This window comes from Crotalus tigris, unplaced genomic scaffold (assembly GCF_016545835.1).
Source record: "Crotalus tigris isolate CLP2741 ecotype Arizona unplaced genomic scaffold, ASM1654583v1 scf7180000024339.11422700, whole genome shotgun sequence".
Taxonomy (NCBI): Eukaryota; Metazoa; Chordata; class Lepidosauria; order Squamata; family Viperidae; genus Crotalus; species Crotalus tigris.
In genome coordinates, this window is record NW_024100509.1 from 10,972,200 (window position 1) to 10,990,781 (window position 18,582).

Genomic DNA, 18,582 nt, shown 5'->3' on the forward strand with positions numbered 1-18,582 from the left:
GAACTAGTATCTCTGCTCTACTAGTGCTTAGTTGTGACTATCTTGATTATTTCTCCCCTAAAACTCTGGGTGGGACTGATCAGTGAAGATACAGCCTTCCTTCATCCTAGAAATAGTCATGTCTTTTGAAGGGGACCAATGCAGTTCATTGGCAACATTGCCTATTTGTTTTGATAAAAGCTTCTGAAAGGATCCGAAGAACTTGAGAGCGAGCAAAGTTAAACATCAGGGAAAGAGTTGTTTATAGATGCATATATCTGTAGGGCAAAGGAGGAAAGATGAATCAGTTTTGTGACACTGGTAAAAGATCATTCATTCATGATCCGATGTAAGTAAGTAAGATCATTAATTCATGATCTGATGTGGAGATTGTAGGATCCTGGGATGTTGCTTCCATACCGAGGTGTGAGTTTATTGGTCATTTGGGTATTTATGTTTGAAAGCTGGGTCCATTTTTGAAAATTTCAAATTTGTAGGCAAAGAAATGGAGCAGGGGGACGTTTCTCTGAATGTTATCAGAAGAAAGAAATTCTCCCACAGTTAGTACTCAAAGAAACAACACTTCTGAAAAAATCCCTCAGGAGGCAGCTTTCTAAAGGAACTACTCTTTCGTGAAATTAAAGAACTGGTAGGAAAAAAAAAAGTTAAAGGGGAATTTCTTTCCTTGGCACTAAGTCAGGTCTCCGAGCAAATGCTTCCTGATCTGTTGGCTAAGATAGTCCGGTTTGTCTTCAGGTGGTCTAAATCTCAACTTTTGCATATTCTGGATCTGTGAAGAGTTGATTTCACCCAGAGCTACTGCAAGTAAGTTGTCCTTGACTTACAATTAAAAGTTGAGTCAAAATTTTCTGATCTTAAGCAACGCAGTTGTTAAGTTAGCTGCACCCCATTTTACAACCTTTTTTTTTTTTTTTGCCTCCATTGTTAAATCAGTCATTGCACTTCTTAAGTATTCCAAGGCCACACTTGGAATACTGCATCCAGTTTTGGTCACCACGATGTAAAAAAGATATTGAGACTCTAGAAAGAGTACAGAGAAGAGCGACAAAGATGATTAGGGGACTGGAGGCTAAAACATATAAGGAAAGGTTGCTAGAATTGGGTATGTCTAGTTTAATGAAGAGAAGGACAAGGTGGGACATGATAGCAGTGTTCCAATATCTCAGGGGCTGCCATAAAGAAGAGGGAATCAAGCTATTTTCCAAAGCGCCTGAAGGCAGGACAAGAAGCAACAGGTGGAAACTAATCAAGGAGAGAAGCAACCTAGAACTAAGGAGAAACTTCCTGACCTTAGAACAATTAACCAGTGGAACAGCCTGCCTCCAGAAGCAGTAAATGCTCCAACACTGGAAGTTTTTAAGAAGAGACTGGACAGCTATTTGTCTGAAATGGTGTAAGGTTTCCTGCCTGAGCAGGGGGTTGGACTAGATGACCTCCAAGGTCCCTTCCAACTTATTATTATTGTTGTTGTTGTTATTATTATTATTATTATGTAATTCATGCCGTTGTTAATTAAATTTGGCTTCCCTGATTAACTTTGCTTGTTGGAAATCAGCTGGGAAGGTTTCAATTGGTGATCACATGACCCTGGGACAATGCCATGGTCATATATGCATGCCTGTGGCCAAGCGCCCAAATTTTGATCATGTGAACACGGGGATGCTACAAAAGTCATTAAGTGTGAAAACCGATCATAACTCTCTTTCTTCAGTGCTGTTGTAACTTCAAGCAATCGCTAAATGAATGGTTGTAATTTGAGGACTACCTGTAGTTGTAATTCAGAAGAAGATGCTGTTCCTTACAAATAGCAACCATATGAGTAGAGTTTGCTCAAAGGGACCTTAAAGGGAGTTTAAATAATCTTTATCTAACAGTCTATTTCATCAAGACCAGCACCATTAACCTAAACAATGAGCACTCAGAACTGGATTGTGTACAACTGACTAGCAAGGTGAATTAGGAGATGACCAGGTTGAGCTGGAGGGAGAGGGTCAAGCAAATCATTAGTCTCGAATCCCTTGGTGTCCAGAAGACATCTGAGTCCAGCCCACCTTGAATTCTGTCGACTCTTACCTACCGTCTATTTGCTCTGACTGTTAGTAGTTCAGATTCTTGTTTAGAGGTAGCATGAAATAAACTTGTATTCATTTTGGACCAAATCCTGGTTCCCAATTTCTTGCACCTGATAATACAGGCGGTCCTTGACTTAACAAATTTCTGTGGCTAAGCAAGACAATTGTTAAGTGAGTTTTGCCCCATTTTATGACCTTTCTTGCCACGGCTGTTAAGTGAATCACTGTAGTTGTTTAAGTTAATAACTTGGTATCTTTGCTCGTTAGAAGGTCACAAAAGCTAATCACAGGACCCTGGGACATTGCAACCATCACAAATATGAACCAGTTGCCAAGCATCCGAATTTTGATCACACGACCATGGGGATGCGGCAGTGGTCGTAAGTGTGAAAACGGTCATAAGTCATTTTTTTCCAGTGCTTTTGTGTCGTAAGTGTGAAAACAGTCGTAAGTCCCCTTTTCCAGTGCTGTTGTAACTTCAAACGGTCACTAAGCGAATGGTTGTAAGTCAAGGACTACCTGTAGTATTGTTTCTGTTTGCTGCAGTTACTGTTATTGAATCATCGGTCTTCTTTTTCCCGAACTGGAAACTGAGGTAGTGCTCTTAGCAGTTGGTAGCTATTTTATTGCCTCTGTGAGGTCTATGTGTGTGTGTCTGTGTGTGTGTTTTGCTTAATTCAGGGATGCTAAAACACAGTTTATTTTTAAATCAATCGTTGCACTGAGCAGTCAGCAAAGCAGAGCGCTAATTGGGTCCAGTGGAATCCCCATCCCCTTGGGCTCCTGGGCGCTTCGTTGAACCGAGCGCCAGATTAGGAGATGCAGGCAAAAGCAAATGTATGCCAAGGAGGATGCCTCAACCCAAAGTGCATGTAATGGGAAAGCTTCAGTGGGTAATAATGAGTGAAATGAAGGAAGGCCCCTTCCTTTCCTTCCCTGCAAGTTAGTCTAAAGTCCTTTCACCTTTTCCCGTCTCGTTTATTCAAACACAAGGAACCATTTTTTATCATCAAAGGAGGAGACAAACAAAAGGATCCTTGGTAATTTGCACAATGTGCAGGCTTCAAGGTGACTCTTTTCTTTGCTAACTCCTACCCTGGGGTTGAATTTGCTCTGCCTGCCCTTGGAAGGATTGTTCTGATCCTGATTGAGTACTTGTGTCCTTCTCCCCCCCCCCCATCTTGTCCTCCAGATCCACCCTTGGGTCCATCAGTTCCTCCCCCCCCCTCCCCAGGAGATTCTCAGCTTCATCGTTTCCTTTGTGGCCGGAGACCAGCAGTGCCAAACTTGAACAAGTCCTTAGGTTGCTTTGCGTACTTGGCAAAATAAATAAATAAAGAGACTGACTTAGTGATTATCTCTTCAGCTCAGTTCTCTTCCTTGCTTTTCTCGTCTCTCCCTCCTTCTCTATTTATACCCCAACGCTTAGCAGCAAAAAAAAAAAAAAAAAACTGAGGCCGGGCCATTCCGTTTTTTTTGCTTTCCCTGGTTACCGTGGCAGCGTGCACATCTCTTTGCGTGCTGAAGAATGAAGGAAACTGGGAGCAGTTGTTTCTGGCTGTTGCTTTTGAGAGGATGAGAGGGAAGAGTCTCGGCAGATCGGCTTCACGGCAAGGGGAACCGGCTGAGTTTAGAAGGCTTGCTTACTTGTGACTTACATGAGCGCCAAGGTGAGAGAGTTTGTCTAAATCTAGCGTCTCCTCTTGCAAAAGTCTATGAGCATTGTTCGGTTGCTGGCGTTTGCTTGTTCCTGGATTTGCTCAGGAGAGAAAAAGAAAGTATGCAGAGGGTAGAGTAGATATGCATATAGGTGCCTTGGATTCTGATCAGGTTAAATAACTGAGTTGATTAAGCCATTGCATGGGTGGAAGTTGTCCTTAACTAAGTCAAAGAGGATTGTAAGCAGCTTTCCTCCTAACTATCAACAGTGAAGGAGAAGTGTCTGCTTGGTCACAATCCCAAGCCACGTGGACCTGTGTTTCTTCACATCTTAGTGGTTTCATTGTGTAAGAACAGAGACAGGGCTGTGTTAGAGAGTAGATACTACTCCTTGAACTGTATAATTTCAAAGAAAACAAAAGTATGAAGAAGACCAGACTGTTTCCATCCTGTTTGGGGTAAAGTTGGCTGTCCTCTGTACATTTCCTGCAAGGTAAGATCTCACCTTACTTGTGCAGGCTGAAGTTTCAGAATTTACCCAGTGCAATGTAAACCAAGTGGTGGATGCTACTCGGTTTCCACAGAGCTGTGAGAACTTGGCAAGATATTTGCACTGGCTTACTTGGTCTTGTAGTGCCTCTTTCAAGGGTTCCTAACCCTGCGTGGCCTTTATGACTCTTGATAAGTTTATTGATAACAGAAATCTCCCAGCAGATTTATTTTACCCAGGTGAATGTAATAATCCACAGGCACCATCCATCCATGTGTCAGAAAAATATGGATGCAATGTTATTATTTGTAAGCTCTGCACATGTAGTTTTATTTTGCCATTTTCATAGAAAATAGCTTTTTCCTTTTGTGGCATTCTTAATGGAACACTAATGTGCTTCCTAGCATCTTTCTGCTAGGTCGTTTTACTTCTTCCCTTTTTTAAAAATAATAATAATAATAATTTCAACCCGACATAATGTGGGAAGGAAATTATGAAGTTTGGGATTCTGTCCATCAGCAGAATAATTCTTCCAAACCAAAATAAGATAGGAACAGATTTGGTGGGGCAGAAGAGGTCTGCCCAGGGAAGATTTTATTCAAAATTGAGCTGCATACTGTTAAAGCTTATACAGAGAAAAAAACCAAAAACAAAATCCAGAATAATTTCCCCAGTGCATCTCTGTGAGAGGAACAAATATTTAGGCAGTGCTTGAAAATTGCTGATTCTTCCTGTTTGAGATCTCCATGCTTTTCCTTCTCTGTCATGTATTCTCATGGAGTTACTTTAAAGAAATGGAATTTCTCCTCCTCCTCCTCCTCCTCCAATTTGCAATAAAAGATACGTTTGGGAAGATACAGGTTTATGCCTCATTTTCTTTACAAGTAGTCCTCAACTTACCACCATTGGTTTAGTGCAGTGGTTCTCAACCTTTTTAATGCTGCGATCCCCAATCGGTTGTAAGTCGAGGACTACTCAACCGGACGTAAGTCGAGGACTACTCAACTGGTGCAGCACCGTTTGCAGAATGGGACTTTTGGTGGGCTCAGCAGGGCAGAGACAGCCTGGACAATTCCTATTGGTTTTTGAAAGCCAATAGAATTAGACTCTATTCAAGAGAGTCTATTCTATTGACTTTCAAAAGCCAATAAAATAAAAGGGAGTAGCACAGCTAAGGGAAAGGGGAAAAAATGGCGGACTGCGTTGTTTGGCGACCCCCGTGAAATGGTCGTTCGACCCCAAATGGGATCCCGACCCACAGGTTGAGAACCACTGGTTTAGTGATTGTACGATGTTAACAATGGTAATAGAAAAAGTGATGAGCATGAGTTAAAAAAAAAAAAAAACAGGTCCAGCAGTGTTCCATCTAGAAAGCATAGAATTGTGTTATTAGAACACATGCTTGGTGACCAACAGAGGGATTGAATCAAGATCACATGAGGTACTAATAACACTTAGTAAGACCACACCTAGAATACTGAATCCAGTTTTGGTCATTACACTATTAAAAAAAAATGTTGTGACTCTTCTAGAGTACAGAGAAGAGCAACAAATACGATTAGGGGACTGGAGGCTAAAACATATAAAGAACGGTTACAGGAATTGGGTATTGCTAGTCTAGTGAAGAGAAGGACCAGGGGAGACATGATAGCAGTGTTCCAATAATTGAGGGGCTGTCACAGAGTGGAGGGGATCGACCTATTTTCCAAAGCACCTGAAGGCCGGACAAGGAATAACGGATGGAAACTGATCAAGGAGAGATTCAACCTAGAAATGAGGAGAAATTTTCTGATAGTGAGAACAATCAACCAATGAAACAGATTGCCTTCAGAGGTTGTGGATGTTTCATCACTGGAAGCTTTCAAGAAGAGCCTTTAGTGCCACTTGTCATAAATGGTATAGTGCAGGGGTAGTCAACCTTGGCTCTTTTATGACTCGTGGACTTCAACTCCCAGAATTCCTGAGCCAGCTTAGCTGGCTCAGGAATTCTGGGAGTTGAAGTCCACGAGTCATAAAAGAGCCAAGGTTGACTACCCCTGGTATAGTGTCTCCTGCTTGAGCAGGAGGTTGGACTAAATGACCTACAAGGTCCCTTCCAACTCTGTTATTCTGTAATTCTGATTGTGCTTTACCTCGACAAAGACTTTGTCAACACGGAGACAATGCCATTTTCTTACCAAAGTAGTTTGAGTTGCCTTGAAGCTCGCTCAGCAATTCCAACAGCTGGAATAGGAAATTCTGCTGTCGTTGAACTGTTGGGTGAAGCTTCAAAGCAAAACCATGCAGCCACATCACATTGATGTTAGAATCAGGGAGGCCATGGAGTGTCACAGGAAACTTCAATGGATGTCAGTGGGAAATGTCCTTTGGAAACTTTGCATACAAGTACAAGTAGTCCTCAACTTAGAAGCATTCCTTTAGTGACCATTCAAAGTTACAACAGCACTGAAAAAAAAAGATTTATGACCATTTTTCACACTGACAACCGTTGCAGCATTCTTGTAGCCATGTGATCTGAATTCGGGTGCTTGGCAGCAGGCATGCATTTGTGACATAATACACTATCCTGAGGTCGCGTGATCACCATTTGTAACCTTCCCAGCCAGCTTGCGACAAGCAAAGTCAATGGGGGAGAAGCCAGATTTGCTTAATGACAGCATGACTTATTTAACAACTGCAGGGCTTTGCTTAACAACTGTAGCAAAAAAGGTCATATAATGAGGTGCAATTTGCTTAGCAGTGGTAATTTTGGGCTCAGTTGAGCAACTGTTTATATATTTTGTTCATTTCATAGGGTCCTGGTTAAGGGCAGAGGCAGGAATCTTTTCGTAGCTGGAAGAGGATTTGGTTAGCTTCTTTTTCTATATGTCAGCTTTACTTAGTGCAGTGTTTGGAATTGTAATTCGCAGAATATCTCTAGTCAGCATGCTCAGAAGAACTCTTGCTAGGCTGGTCTATATTTTTTGGGCTAAAATGTGGAATTGAACTGAGGTATCTGAATTTTAAATCAAGGACTGCCACAATTTAAGTGTCTTGAACACATAGACATTGCAAATCTGCCTGTCTGTCTGTCTAGGACAGGGGTAGGCAACCTTGGCTCTTTTATGACTGGTGGACTTCAACTCCCAGAATTCCTGAGCCAGCCATGCTGAGGGGAAAGGGAGAGGTTTTCAAGCTGAGCCATGCTGGCTCAGGAATTCTGGGAGTTGAAGTCCACGAGTCATAAAAGAGCCAAGTTTGCCTACCCCTGATCTAATCAATCATTTTTGCCAATCCTTTGCCAAAGTCAATAGAGAAAGCAGATTCACTTAACAACCCTGTTACTAACTGAATAACTTAAGTGATCTACTTCACTGTGGCAAGAAAGAGCATAAAATGGGGCAGAACTCACTGAACAAATGTGTCGCTTAACAGTCAAAATTTTGGGCTCAATTGTGACTGTAAGTCAAGGACCATCTGTAGTGACATTTAAGAAATGTTCCTTAGGGTGAGTGACTGAAAATCATTCCGTTTCATTCACTGAGGATGACAGCTAGTTTAGTACAGGTAGTCCTCGAACTTAATGACCACAATTGAGCCCACTATTTCTGTGGTTAAGTGAGACATTTGTTAAGTGGGTTGTACCCCATTTTACAATCTTTCTTGCCACGATTGTTAAGCAAATCACTGCAAGTTGATAAGTTAGTAATGCGGTTGTTAAGTTGATCTGGGAAAGCCCATTTGCTCGCCAGAAGGTCGCAAAAGGGGATCATCTGACCTTGGGACACGGCAACGGTCATAAATATGAACCAGTTGCCAAGCGTCTGAATTTTGATCACATGATCATGGGGATGCTGCATGTCACCGTGAAAAATGGTCATAAGTCACTTTTTTCAGTGCCTTTGTCACCTTGAACGATCACTCAACAAACTGCTTTAAATTTAATGAAATGTCTGCAAGAAAGCCACCAAGCTCAGAGACTGCCAAGGACCCCACAATCATTCAGTTTTCTCCCAACTGATTATTTGCTAATGCTATTCTGCTCTAGCAACTTCTGTTCTAGAGGAGCCAAATACACCAGATTGGCCCTTGGCTGACTGTCATAATGGTGGGAAATAGACAGTTTGGGTTTTTGATCTTACCCATTATTATTGTGGGTAGCACTGAAGTTGAGATGGACAAGGGGATGTTAGAAGTAAAGTCTTCATCCAAGCCGGGAATAAATAAGCAAACATAGTGACTGCTTTGGGAAGAAGGTTACAGTTTATTGCAGAAAGATGGTTCTTCAGGAAAGTGCAGAGGAGAGAAGGGCTGAGCACATGGGGTAGTAGGTTTTTATAACCCCTCTAGCCTTTTGTTTGGAATAGTTTCCTGTTCCTGTGGCATGAACCTTGAGGCTGTTTCTGAGTGTTTGTCTAGGCCTTGATATCTGTGGTTTAATTCCCAGGTGATGGGGCTAATGACTCCTAGAGTTTGGATGGGGCATGCAGATTTTCTGTTTGTGTTCTTGAGTGCTCTGGCTCCAACTTTCTGATGGTTTTACATCTGCATTTTTATGGGGCTAAAGTCTTGCTTGGGGCAGGGAGATAGATTTGGGGCCAGGTTTGGTTTTTAAAAGTCCTTTTGAGGAAAAATATATTTTTCTGTCTTTTTAATATTTCCTTCTCTGGGCTAACTTCCCTCAGGGAGAAGAGAGATTGTTTCATAAACTGGTTTTCTAAATATCAGCCCTGGAAAGATGCACTGATTAACTTCACCTATATTAAAATATGAAGTCTTTATACAAGTCTTCTGCATAGTGTTTCTTTTTAAAGAAAAACAAGTGATGTTTTTGTGAGTGAGCTGTAGGGAACATCCCCTTAACTTAGCTATACAGGAAGTCCTCGACTTACTGAGGCCAACCTTTTCATGGCTGAGACATTTGTTAAGTGAACTTTACAGATTTTACAACCTTGCTTGCCACAGTTTTTAAACGAATCACTGCAGTTGTTAAATTAGTGACCCGGTTGTTAAGTGAATAGCTTCTTCATTGATTTTACTTATCAGAAGGTCACAAAAAGTGATCACATGACTCCATGACACTGCAGCCATCATAAATATGAATCAGTTGACAAATGTCTGAATTTTCATTACAGGACTGAGCATGGGGATGCTACAATGGTTGTAAGTGTGAAAAAAGTCATAAGTCATTTTTCCAGGGCAACTTCGAACAATCATTAAACCAAGTGCTGCAAATCAAAGACTGTCTGTATAATGTGGCTGGGGGATATGTGCAAATATCCTCTTTTTCATTGTACGTCTACCACACTAGTGATACTCTGCACTCTCCCTGGCTTTCCACTCATTTTAAATTAAGATTAATTCAAAGGAAATTAAATCCAAGGAAAATCGAAGCAGAAGACTTTTTCAGATAGTGAGCAAGACCAACCATAAAGCTTGCAAGCTAAGCTGATTGAGTACAGTGGGACAGAAAAACATTAACAGGAGCACTTTTTCAAGCAGGAAATTTAAAGAAAAAAAATACTTCCAGAAAAAATTTAAAAGTATCATGGTTTGCTGTGGATGCATCTTGAATACTGAATACAGCCCTTGTCTGTCTTTGACATTCCTGAGAATTTAAAGAAGAGCGGGATCTAACTTAACCGATCACCTCTATTTCCATCCAGAGGAGTTAAACTCAGGAACCCCAAAAAATAATTATTGAGAAAATTGGCTGGAAACTAGATGGACGATGGGAGTCATAGCGAACAGCAGTAGTGTGTGAAACTCTTTAGGAAATGGGTTCTAATTTTGTGGTTGCCTCTTCTCTTCATCCCCTCCCCTTGCTTTCACTCTGTTCCCCCCCTTCTTTTCCCATCTCTCCCAATAAATAAATAAATCAGGATTCAGCACCACCACCACCATGGAAATGACAAAGAGGAAGGAGAAGTGATTCTAAAAAAAGCAGGCTTACCACCCAAAGGAGAGAAAATACAGGGCTCACTTGTTTGAAGGCGATTAGCATTTGAATGAAGTCCCCCCACACACACACATGATGGTTAAGGTGGCCTGGAGAACAAAGAGGAGAGGGGGGAAGGGAGCCTGGGACAGTGGATTCTTTGCAAAGTTTGCAGAGCATTGAGGCTATGACATGGACACACCCTTTCTTCTGCAAACTGCAGCTAGTGTAGCTTCTGCATATATATATGCAGAATTGCATAGGGAAGCTGTAAGCAGTTTCCTCTGCCTTCTAAAATACAGGCTGTAGGGGAGAAAGACATCTACACAATAGCTACCTAGTGTGAACCCTGTGTGCCTATATTCTCAGGCACTTTGTTTCCCCCCTCCCTTTGCAAAATGTCAGTTTTAGTGAATACTTCTCACTGAGCTAATCCACAAGAGCAAATGAACTGTAGCAGTTAATCTATCATATGGGAAGCGTGGACTCCTGCCATTCTTCTCTTCTTATAGAGTTTCCGGTCATGAAGCCCGGAGGCTGAGACAGCAAGTTGGCAAAGTAAAAATAAAACAGCCGGCTGGCAAACTCTACGAAAAGGGAGTTCAGATCCCAGAATAGGCTGATTGGGAGAACCAGCAATTCCTAAAATTGTAGGGAACTTTGATGCTCCTGTCTGTGTATTTCTCTGCCATACAGCTAGTCCTCCACTTACTACTGCTATTGAGTCCAACAACAACAACAACAATATAACAACAACAATAATAGTAAAGTTGGAAGGGACCTTGGAGGTCATCTAGTCCAACCCCCTGCTCAGGAAGGAAACCCTATACCATTTCAGACAAATGGCTGTCAAGTCTCTTCTTAAAAACTTCCAGTGTTGGAGTATTCACAGCTTCTGGAGGCAGGTGGTTCCGCTGATTAATTGTTCTGACTGTCAGGAAGTTTCTCTTTAGTTCTAGGCTGCTTCTCTCTTTGATGAGTTTCCATCCGTTGCTTCTTGTCCTGCTTTCAGGTGCTTTGGAGAATAGCTTGACTCCCTCTTCTTTGGGGCAGCCTCTGAGATACTGGAACACTGCTATCATGCCCCCCTTCGTCTTTCTCTTCATTAAACTAGACATACCCAATTCCAGCAACCGTCCCTTATATGTTTTAGCCTCCAGTCCCCTGATCATCTTTGTTGCTCTTCTCTGTACTCTTTCTAGTGTCTCAACATCTTTTTTACATCGTGGTGACCAAAACTGGATGCAGTATTCCAAGTGTGGCCTTCCTTACTAGGGCATTGTAAAGTGGTATTAACAGTTCACTAATACTTTGCTAAGCTCGACAGTTGTTCAGTGAGTTTTGCCTCGTTTTACAACCTTTTTTGCCACAGTTGTTAAGTGAATCTCTGTGTTTGCTTAGTTAGCAACATGGTTGTTAAGTGAATCTGCTTTCCCCGTTGACTTTGTCAGAAGGTTGCAAAAGTTAAGTCACGTGACTCCTGGCACACTGCAACCGTCATAAATACATGCCAGTTGCCAAAGCGTCCCAATTTTGATCACATGACCATGGGGATTCTGCAGTGGGTTGTAGGTGTGAAAAACAGCCATAAGTTACTTTTTTCGGTGCCGTTGTAACTTCAAAGAGTCACTGAATGAACTGCTGTAAGTCAAGGACTGCCTGCATTTCAGGGACCACCTTGGGGAGTTTCATTAGGCAGGAGCCCTGAACCCCACCCAAATGGAGCATCATTCCCTTTGAGGTATTACTAGTTTTTCAGTTTTACAAAGGTATTAGGTCAATCTTCATTGCAACCCCAATTCCTGGCAAATAGATGGGGAAGAAATGGAGGTAGTGACAGATTTTATTTTTCTGGGCTCCAAGATCACCTCAGATGGGGACTGCAGCCAAGAAATTAAAAGACGCTTGCTCCTGGGGAGGAAAGCTATGGCAAATCTAGACAGCATACTAAAAAGCAGAGACATCACCCTGCCAACAAAAGTGCATATAGTTCAGGCCATGGTTTTCCCAGTTGCAATGTATGGATGTGAAAGTTGGACCATAAGAAAGGCTGAGCGCCAAAGAATTGAGGCCTTTGAACTATGGTGCTGGAGAAGAATTGAGGCTGGAGAAGACTCCTGCGAGTCCCTTGGACTGCAAGGCGTTCAAACCGGTCAGTCCTAGAAGAGATCAACCCCGACTGCTCTTTAGAAGGCCAGATCCTGAAGTTGAAACTCAAATACTTTGGCCACCTAATGAGAAGGAAGGACTCACTGGAGAAGGGCCTAATGCTGGGAAAGATTGAGGGCAATAGAAGAAGGGGACGACAGAGAATGAGATGGCTGGATGGAGTCACTGAAGCAGTAGGTGTGAACTTAAATGGACTCCAGAAGATGGCAGAGGACAGGAAGACCTGGAGGAACGTTGTCCATGGGGTCGCGATGGGTCGGACACGACTTCGCAATTAACAACACATTGCAACCCTAAATAAATAAATTCCCTGAGAAGCCAGATTAAATTTGATCAAGTTGGATCCTTTCTTCTTCAGGATCAAAAAGCATTGATTATCTCTGCAGTCGCTAAATTTCGTGTTGCTGCGATCAAAGCAACAAATGATCAGTCAAAAACATATTTAGCTTGATTTTAAAATACAGGTAGCCCCTTGACCTAACAACCACAACTGAGCCCAAAATTTCCTAAGCAAGGCAGTTGTTAAGTGATGAAATCAGAGACCAGTCATTGCAGGGTGTACGTAGAGAGGAACGTCTCCCTCTCAGTCTTTCTTGCTTTTTATACAGTTTTCCAAGTAGCAAAAGTTTAACATGGCAACAGCATAGCAACAGCATTTTATTGGTTAAACTCCTTGCCAATCCTTAAGAACATACTAGCTAGGAGGCCCCAGCCAGGGAGCAGTTTTCTGCCACATCCTGTTGATGTAACCTAGCTGATACCATGTGAACCAGGTGATGTCATGTACCAGCCTGGGGTAGTTTCCCACATTGCCATGGTGATGTGAACGGATGAGACCATGTAGAGCAGGGATTCTCAACCTTTTCACCCATTGTACCACTTTTAGGATATGGCAACATCCGAGTACCACCAGTCGCCTAGCAAGGTGTCAAAAACTTGATGACAAAAAAAGGAAAAAAGTGATGAAATACAGGTAGTCCTCAACTTACATTCGCTTAGTGCAGTGGTTCTCAACCTTTCTAATGCTGCGACCCCATAATACAGTTCCCCATGTTGTGGTGACCCCCAACCACTTATACATCACCGGGTGCCAGGGGCGTGGCCAAAGAAAAGGGGGAAAAATGGCAGATAGCCTTGTTTGGCGACCCCCGTGAAATGGTCATTTGACCCCAAATGGGGTCCCGACCCACAGGTTGAGAACCACTGGCTTAGTGACTGTTCGAAGTTACAATGGCACTGAAAAAAGTGCCCCCCAAGGCACAGCCGAACAAGACACCTACCTGCCCGCCCAGCGGCGCTCTTTCTCCTGTCAGAGGTTTTCATTGTGAGCGTTTCTGTTGAGTATTGGCAGCGGGGGTGTGGTGGGGTGGTGTTTGGTTTTTATTCCCCCCATCTGCTGGGTGGTTGCAGCAGGTTTTGGTCACTTCACATGACCCTGGGACACTGTGACCATCATAAATATGAATCAGTTGCCAAGCACCTGAATGTAAATCACAAGACCCTGGAGATGTTGCAACATTCCAGCTGATCGGCGCTTCTTCTGGGCTCAGCAGAAGCACCAGGATCAGCGCCGAGCTCCAGCTGGAGCCTGGAGCTGATCCTAGCGCTTCCGCTGAGCCCTGACAGCCTTGCAGCTCCAGCCGTCTCTCACTCAGGCTTGTGTGGTGCGGCCACTGGTTCAGCTCATTCCCCTCCCCCACTACCACTTTTCTAGGATGTTCACGTACCACCTACCAGGTGCTAATGTACCACAGGTGGTACCCGTACCACTGGTTGAAAAGCCCTGATGTAGAGAGAAGAGGCATGCAGGCTTTGGAGGGGCAGTATGCTGCTCACGACCTCTACCTGACCCCTATCTCTACTGTTAAGTACATTTTGCCCCCATTTTATGACCTTTTTTCTACAGTTGTTAAGTGAATCATGCAGGCTTTAAGTGAATCTGGCTTTTTCCATTGACTTTGCTTGAAAAAAGACGTAGTAGTCTTGAGAAAATGACACCAGTGCTTTAAATAGTTCCAAACTGGCTGTATTTTTGGTTTGGTGCTGGAAACCATCTTTTGAAACTGACTCTTAAATATATATATATATCAAATTTTTGCTTCATGTATACTGAAAGAATATTGCAAGGGATTGTAAAATTCAGTAGGAAAAATAGTTAAGATCACTCAAGGTCACCCTGAAAAAAACAAGCAAGTTCCTGAAGCATATGGTTGAACCAGAATTTTAGAGAAGAAATAATGCAAAGAATGCAAAACCAGTTGATTGTTTATTTCAAACACAAGCAGCCTAGTTTAAGTGACCTCTTTATAGTGGCAGCTAAATTAGTATTTTTTTTTTCTCCCATGAATTGTTTGCTTTTAGCATGGAGTCTCATTCTATTAGCTGTGCCAAAAGTTTAGTGAACTCTCAAACCGCTGTTGTATCATATGTAGTTTCGAAATCAATCTAAATTTATTCATGGTTCAAAAGACCGAACATGTAATTTTATAATTGTTTGCAATTGTTGAGATATAACCTGGCTTTTTACCCAGGCCTTTGGGGAGGAGATTGAGACCCCTTCCTTCATTCCATCTGGTCTGTTGTGCTTGCCTTCTTGTATCTTTTATTGATTTTATTGTGACTTTTGTAATCTGTTTGTTTGATTGTTGTGAGCTGCTGAGAGTTGTTGGTACTTGGGTGGCAAGCAAATGTAATCAATTATTATTGATATTATAGCATGCCACATGTCATTAACAATAACATAGGTATCTAGTGCAGTGATGGCAAACCTTTTAGAGACCAAAGGCCCAAAAATTGACTCCACCTCCACTCGACCCCCGCCCCCGTTCTGCCCCACCCTGCCTGCCCACAGGGCCACTCACCGCCTCCAGGGCCTGCTGCAGATCGCCCAGGCAGCCCAGCAGCGCCATGGCGGCCACGCCCTCTCCCCACGCCCTGCAGCATCAACTGCACGATGAGGCATGAGAGCAGAGTCTTGTCTACGCTGCCTGGCTACCATGTCCTTGGCTGCACTGCTCCGCGTGGGCCACGCTTGGAGACAACTCTCATCCAGGGGGGGATGCTGGTGAGGAGGGGGTCGGGGGGGGGAGGCAAGGATTGGGCAACAGCATGTGTGCCCACAGAGAGGGCTCCGAGTGCAACCCCTGGCACCTGTGCCATAGGTTTGCCACCACTGTTCTAGTGGATCCATTTTGGAGAGAAAGACTTTTAAGAGACTCCTTTAAGACTTAATAGATTCTTAAGTTATCCCTGCTTTCACAGCTGTTTTGTTGCAAGAAATACTTCAGGGGTTTACATTGAAGGGTGATACAATCTAAGTCTAAGAGGTTATGAAAATAGACAATTAGTTCAGCTAACATAGTAAAGTCTGCCTTTACTGCTGAAGATTATTCAACCCATTGTGCAGAGCCTCCTTGTGTACAGGGACTGTACATCAATGTTTTAGCTTTCCAGGGACTTTAAGAGGCAAGTCAATGAAATTATCATAATTCAATGTTCTACCACCAAGTATGCTAGGCCAGTGATGACGAACCTTTTATAGACCGAGGGCCCAAACTGCAATCCAAAACCCACTTATGCATCGTCGGGTGCCGGGTGGGTGTGGCCCATTGGGTGGGCGTGGCCGCAGTGGTAACAGCAGACTGGGTGGGACTAAAAAGTTCAATCAATCAATTCCAATTTTGCAAGATTTTTTTTCCCGTAAGAAGTTGAAATTGACTGATTGATTGAACCTTTTTTTTTTTTCGCACACGGCGGCAGAGGCCTAAAGCAAAAAGGTTTTATAAAACCCAGCTGAAGGCCTAGGACTGGGGTGACGGAGCATGTGCCCACAGAGAGGACTCTGAGTGCCACCTCTGGCACCCGTGCCATAGGTTCGCCACCACTGTGCTAGGCGTAACAAAGGTGCTTTTTTCAGGAGGCAACTGGACTTTCTTGTTTTTCTTTGAAGACGTTTCACTTCTCATCCAAGAAACTTCTTTAGCTCTGACTGGATGGTGAGGAGTGGAAGGATTTATATTCATTGCAGACAGCTGGTCATTTGCATTCTTTTAAAGAGTCATTGAAGCCATTTGGAGGTACACCTGTGTTTTCGGGGTCACCTGAGTAGTGCAAAAATGTGTGTGGAGGCTTTTTGGCTTCAGGATGTTTCCTGCCCTGTATCCCTTCATTGTTGAGGGCAGGTGCAGGCTGTTGGGGATGAGTCTGTGTTTTCTGCATCCCAAATTGAAGCTCAAATGGTTCCTGGGGTCTGCAATGTTTTCTGGAAATCTGTTGATACTCCCTCACCATTCGAAGGGTGTTCATCCCAAAGTGCATAGCTAAATGTCTATGGAGATTCTCAGTTATCCAGGTCATGGTTGTCTCAAACGTGCTTTTCCAAAAGGCAAATGGACTTCCTTGTTTTTCTTTGAAGATATTTCACTTCTCCAAGAAGCTTCTTCAGCTCTGACTAGATGGTGGGGAATGGAAGGATGGGAATGAAAAGCACCTTTGGGACAACCGTGACCTGAATGACTGAGAATCTCCTTAGACATTTATGCTAGACGAAGTTTGAATATGTTCATGCTCCTTATTCCTGAGGCTGTACCATATGGTACTTTGGTGAAATGAACGTCCTAGAATGGGTTTTATATAATTTATAGCAGTGGTCCCCAACCTTTCCAGCTGTAAAGGACCTGCCTCAGTTAAACCTCCCAAGAAAGCAGAACTCTTGAAACTTGCATTGTCTCAACAAGAACTTTTATTGGAAGGTATTGACAGCAGGATAGTAAGGCAGGATCTGAAGATTCCCACATGGAACGTTATATTAAAACCCCACCCCAACTGTTCAAATTGAGCCAATCCATAGGTGTCAAATTGTTGTGAGAAAGAACTGAAAAGGCGCCATTCTCAAGATTGTCAGGTTTCTCTGCAGCTTGTTCCCTCCACTTGGAGATAAGGCAGATGGCCAGAGGCATATTCCATTCTCACTCCAAGAAAGATTCTTCAAAGAGAGTAGAACAAAGCAAAGGAAGTACACTGCAGAATACCCATAGGTCCCTCTCCCCCCCTTAGAAAGGCAGAACCCAAGAAATGAAAGTATAGGAAAGGAAGGCAAAATGCATAGGTGTTCTGACACCAGCTTTGTGGCTCAGCAGCAGCACGTGTACACATGCCTTCCTGCTTGCACAAAAGGAGCTTTGCACGCAACCATGTGCCCTATTGCTCACACACTTGCCTGTCCCTTGTGTGGCCCAGTTCTGAAAGGGCTGTGGCCTGATACTGGGCACAGCCCGGGGTGTTGGGGACCCCTGGTCCGTAGGTTATAAAATTAGATTGGTTATGTGGGGACCTGTTAATGACTGTCACGACTTATGATCATAATTCAGGGTTCAATAAGGTTGCAAGTTGAGACTACCTGTACACATTTACAGTACAGGTAGTCATTGACTTAAACAGTTCGTTTAGTGACTATTTAAAGTTACAACGGCACTGGAAAAAGTGATTTATGACTGTTCTTCAGACTGAGGACCATTGTGGCATCCTCACGGTCAGGTGATCAAAATTCAGACGCTTGGCAACTGATTCATATTTATGACAATTGCAATTGGGTCACAGGATCACCTTTTGCAACCTTCTGACAAGCAAAGTCAGTGGGGGGAAGCCAGATTCACTTAACAACCATGTCACTGACTTAACAAACTGCAGTGATTCACTTAACAACAACTGTGGCAAGAAAGGGCGCAAAATAGGGCAAAACTCATTTAACAACCATCTCACTTAGCAACAGAAATGTTGCATTCAATTATGGTTGTAAATACCTCTTTACTTCATAATAAGATATTAAGAGAGGCCACTTCTACATTCTACAGTCACAGGATCAGCTCAGCAAGGCACCTTGTTATTTTTCCTTAGGCCAGAGGTCTCCAAGCTTTTGGGCACCAGGGACCGGTGCATGGTTTTGTGTGCTGCCTGCATCTCGCAGATGGGGCTTTGCTTGTTTGTGCAGACTGGTTGCTGGCATGCCATGGCCCGGTACTGGTCCACAAACTGGGGGTTGGGGATCCCTGCCTTCTGCTTTTGTAGGATCTATCTAATATATTTAAACTATCAACTGCCTTTGACAGTTTTCCTAGTGATAAATGGTCCAGAAACTTTAGAAATTCATGGTAGTAATCTAAGAGTTACAGGGAATATCACGTTTTCTAATTTCACTATTACAGTTTCCTTGGCTACAGAACATTTTTGCATACTGGTACAAGATGCTTTCTTGCTATAATTATTCCGGTAATTTA

The 18,582-nt window shown here is 43.1% G+C and overlaps 1 protein-coding gene across 11 annotated transcripts in view; it reads left to right on the forward strand.

Annotated features, from left to right (window-relative positions):
• Positions 1–18,582, forward strand: part of FAT3 (FAT atypical cadherin 3) — a 550,618-nt gene that overhangs the window by 112,796 nt on the left and 419,240 nt on the right. Inside the window, exon 1 of one of the 11 annotated variants that reach the window (XM_039325845.1) lies at positions 3,610–3,742. The exons of the other annotated variants lie outside the window; for them this stretch is intronic. The gene's annotated coding sequence lies outside the window, so the exon portion shown is untranslated. Of the gene's footprint in view, positions 1–3,609; positions 3,743–18,582 lie in introns of those variants that run through there. 11 annotated transcript variants of the gene reach the window in all.